This window comes from Entelurus aequoreus, linkage group LG22, assembly GCF_033978785.1.
Source record: "Entelurus aequoreus isolate RoL-2023_Sb linkage group LG22, RoL_Eaeq_v1.1, whole genome shotgun sequence".
NCBI classification, from domain to species: Eukaryota; Metazoa; Chordata; class Actinopteri; order Syngnathiformes; family Syngnathidae; genus Entelurus; species Entelurus aequoreus.
Genome location: NC_084752.1, coordinates 8321243 through 8326469, shown reverse-complemented (window position 1 = coordinate 8326469; position 5227 = coordinate 8321243).

Here is a 5227-nt window from a genome sequence, read left to right as displayed (position 1 = left end):
TCGCATGTTCCTGTGAGGACAGAGTTATTCAACTAATGAACTCTGACGATCCTGCACAAGACTGCCCGGCCATCACGGTGCAGTCCAACTTTTGTAAGTAAGATGGAGATAGCAGAAGAAGCCATGCGCAAAATACATTGTTTGCTTTTTCAGGACTTGTCGGCAATATGTGAGATGATGATATATGCCTCTAGACCAGGGGTGTCCAAACTTTTACCTCTGACTAATGAAATTTGATATTTGTCATTTTCAAAACCATTAGGGGTCCATTCAATTTTGGTGAATGGTAAAGAAGTCTCAGTCATTAAAGTGTTAAAAATAAGTCATATTTGTGGTACTTTCAACACTTAAATAGCATTAGATCTATCAGTTTCCATTCTTTTTTTTTATACCCTTTTTTTTCAAAGATAACCTTGTTTTTTTCATGGCCAAAACACAAAAATATTCAATTTTTTCCCCAAAATTTTTTTTCAAAATGGAATATTTGATGTGAAGTAATTGAAGCCTTAAATAGGTCAATAACTCACAACAATGCTTTTGATTCATTAACAGATAAAGCAGACTAATAATAATGATAAATAAAAAAATGGAATATTTGATGTGCAGTAATTGAAGCCTTAAATAGGTCAATAACTCACAACATTGCTTTTGATTCATTAACAGTTAAAGCAGATTAATAAAATAATTTAAAAAAAATTTGAATATTTGATGTGCAGTAATTGAAGCCTTAAATAGGTCAATAACTCACAACAATGCTTTTCATTCATTAACAGTTAAAGCAGACTAAGGGTGTCAAGGCCACACACTTAAGTGTTAAAAATAGATCAATATTATTTTTACTTTTATTGCTCTCTTGATCAACTTCAGATCTAACCGTCTAACAAGTTTCATTATATTTTTGAGCAATGACAGTTTTTAAATATGTTGTGTGTGTGTGTGTAAAAATAAGTCATATATTATTTTTTTGGTACTTTACATTTAAATATCTTTAGATCAATATCCATTTCCATACATATATGTATTTTTATACCCTTTTTTTTTCATAGATAACCCTGTTTTTTGCTTTGCAAAAACACTAAATATTCAATGGTTCAAAAAGGAGATTGCGCTTCTCAATGTGATTCAAGATGGAGTGCCAAACCCAAAAAAAGTAATCCAGTAAATGTTTCAAAAATGTTTGAAAAGGTAGCACATCCCAAAATTAAGACTAGTAGGACAAAATACTCACATTTCACTTGATTTATTGCTCACATCAAAAAAGAGGAACGCTTACGCGTTTCGGCACGTGGCCTTCGTCTGACGAAGGCCACGTGCCGAAACGCGTAAGCGTTCCTCTTTTTTGATGTGAGCAATAAATCAAGTGAAATGTGAGTATTTTGTCCTACTAGTCTTAATTTTGGGATGTGCTACCTTTTCAAACATTTTTGAAACATTTACTAAATATTCAATATTTTTTCCCAAAACATTTTTTTCCAAAATGGAATATTTGACGTGAAGTAATTAAAGCCTTAAACAGGTCAATAACTCATAATAATACTTTTGATTCATTAAAAGTTAAAAAAGCAGACTAAAGGTGTCAAGGCCACACAAGTGTTAAAAATAAATCATAGATCAATATTATTTTCACTTTCAACGCTCTCTTGATCAACTTCAGATCTATCTAGGTTTTGGAATAATACGAATTTATGGGAAACAAATTGTTTAATAAATGTTTTTTTGTGCAAAATACTTAACAGTATGAATAAATATGTTTTTAGGACTTAGATAAAAATTGTTTGCGCTCCGCAGAATAAAAATAAAGATATTTCTTTAACATAACTTCGCTTAGAATGGTATACATTTTAGGATTAGAGTGTATTTTATTCATATTTCTATACAAACATACACTAAAGGAGCCGTTCAGAGTTCCTTACCAAGACTAAAAATTATGTTGTGTGTGTAAAAATAAGTAAGATATTATTTTTTTGGTACTTTACACTTAAATATCTTTAGATCAATAGCCATTTCCATATATATATGTATTTTTTATACCCTTTTTTTTTCATAGATAACCCTGTTTTTTTCTTTGCAAAAACACTAAATATTCAATATTTTTTCCCAAAACATTTTTTCCAAAATGGAATATTTGACGTGAAGTAATTAAAGCCTTAAACAGGTCAATAACTCATAATAATACTTTTGATTCATTAAAAGTTAAAAAAGCAGACGAAAGGTGTCAAGGCCACACAAGTGTTAAAAATAAATCATAGATCAATATTATTTTCACTTTCAACGCTCTCTTGATCAACTTCAGATCTATCCGTTTCCATCTAATTTTTGTTTTGTTTTATACCCTTTTTAAAAAAAACAACAACCTTTTTTCATTGCAAAAACACAAAATATTCAATATTTTTCCCCATAACATTTATATACAAAATTGAATATTTGAAGCCTTAAACAGGTCAATAACTCATAATAATGCTTTTGATTCATTAACAGTTAAAAACTCAGACTAAATGTGCCTAGGCCACACACAAAAGTGTTAAAAATAAATCATAGATCAATATAATTTTTACTTTCAACGCTTAATTGATCAACTTCAGATCTATCTGTTTCCATAGTTGTTTTTTTGTTTTATACCCTTTTTAGCCTGTTTTTTTCATTGCAAAAACAAAATATTCAATATTTTCCCCACAAATGTTTTTCCTAAATGGAATATTTGAAGCCTTAAACAGGTCAATAACTCATAATAATGCTTTTCATTCATTAACAGTTAAAAATTTAGACTAAATGTGCCTAGGCCACACACAAAAGTGTTAAAAATAAATCATAGATCAATATAATTTTTACTTTCAACGCTTAATTGATCAACTTCAGATCTATCTGTTTCCATAGTTATTTTTTTGTTTTATACCCTTTTTAGCCTGTTTTTTTCATTGTAAAAACAAAATATTCAATATTTTCCCCAAAAATGTTTTTCCAAAATGGAATATTTGAAGCCTTAATTAGGTCAATAACTCATAACAGTGCTTTTCATTCATTAACAGTTCAAACAAATCAGACTAAAGGTGTCAAGGCCACACACACGAGTTAAAAATAAATCATAGATCAATATTATTTTTACTTTCAACGCTCTCTTGATCAACTTCAGGGGCCGTACTTATCAAGCTTCTTAGAGTGCCATTTTACACTTAAGTCCTGAGAATTTGCGAAATTTAGTCCTACTCTCAAACTTAAGAATAAAAGCTTTTTATCAACGTTCTTAAGTCTAAGAATCACTCCTACTCTCCACGATATTTAAGAGACCTTCAGAGGTGTCTTAAGTGGTTAGGAGTTGCCAGCAGGGGATGGCACTGAGGCGAGAGAGACGTGCGCGAACGTTCAGGGAACGGAACAATGTTTTTTGTTTTTTTTTGATGACGAGCAGCTGATCAAACGGTATCGTTTAGACAGAGCGGATATTATTTTTGTCACAGATTTAATACTTTTCGATTCTTTGTTGATTTCTGCATGTGTCTGCAGTGGGCTAGTATATATAGAGCCACCCACACCAGTTTCAAATTAGTTGCCTAATTAATGAATTGGAAAGAAAATGTTATGACAGTAGCGTATGTGTGTGGCCGTGAGGTGAGTGACGTCAGTGAGTGTGTGGGCGAGAGAAGAGAGGGAGCGGTAGCGTGAGTGCCGGCGGGGACTAGTTTGTTTTGTATTATTTTGTAGTTTATTGTCAAAATATACACTCCCATTGTCCACTTAAATATTTCCAAGATATTTCTTTATTCTTAGACAACGGATTCCCTTCCGTGATTGGTCATTTCTATGGACACAGAAATGACGTCACCTAAAATTCCGTTTACGGCACATAGTAATGTCGTAATTCAGCTCTGAGTGTGACACTTAAGATTCAGTCCTACACTTCGCTGAAAGTGTGAGTAAGACGCTTGATAACTAACTTTTAAGTGCAGCTTTCAGCGAAGAATTTATTTACTCTTAAGTCAACTCTTAGCAGACTTCTTAGGAGTAATTCTAAGAAGCTTGATAAGTACGGCCCCAGATCTATCCGTCTTTGACAAGTTTCATTATATTTTTGAGCAATGACAGTTTTAAAGAAAGTTGTGTTATTAGAGTCAATATTGCAACTTTTCCTCGTTACATTTCACCTGTTTGTTTTTTTTTTGGTAATAGCATTTTTAGAATGTTCCGCGAGCCGTTAAAAAAATGAGCTGCAGACTGCAAATGGCCCCCGGGTCACATTTTGAACACCCCTGCTCTAGACAACAAAAATTGTGCATTCAATACAAAACAACCCTTTGAAATTTGGCTGATTTAAAAAATAAAAAGTTGTTTTTATAAACTATATATACATTTTTTTAATTCCGGCAATTATACTGCTGCATCAAAATGTTTTTAATCAATGTTTTGTCTTGTTTTATATCATGTGTAGTATTTTATTGTGTATACATGTTAAACTGAAAGTATTTTTTTCCCTATCAGGTAAATGAGACGATTTTTGGATCAGATCATTTAATAGTTAAAATGTGCTGTTGTGTGGTGCATTTTAGTTTTGTAAACATACTTTTCTTTTCTTTTTTTTTAGAATAAAGAAGATGTAATTTTTTTTTTTTTAGGAGAGACTGGGGCAAAACACATGTTTATGCAAATGTGAATGAGCCTTTTTAGTAATAATAGTCATAAAAAACTTTGTCTACTGAAGCTGTATGTTATCTCATTTGTTAAACCACAAAAAAAAACATTACTGAATGATGGTCGCACTTTCTTAGAAAAGGATTAATTTCACCTCCTGCCTAAAACACTTCATTTTTTAAATAATGCAAGAAACTGTTAGATGTATTGGTTTCAAAATAATGAAATAAGTTGCATAGCTCCTAGCTGCTTTTATGACAACTGGATTTTATAAAGCACTCTTCCCGATGTGATACTGAGTAAACTCAGTCTGATATCGGTGATACTGATACTTTGTGTGTCTGGTACATTTGACAAAGTAGTGTATTTCAAAACCACATCTGAATAAATCAATGCTATTTTGCCAATGTACTGTCATATTATACATAAGGTTGCATACATTAGATATATAGTACTTTATTAATAACTTTCCAGTGTGTTCCTGGTAATTGTATGCATAATCTAAAATCAGTAATGTGTTAAAAGTGTCGATATTTTGATTTGAGGTTCGATATGAGATCGTAAATATCTGGTATGGACGGTATCGACAACCCAGTATCGATCC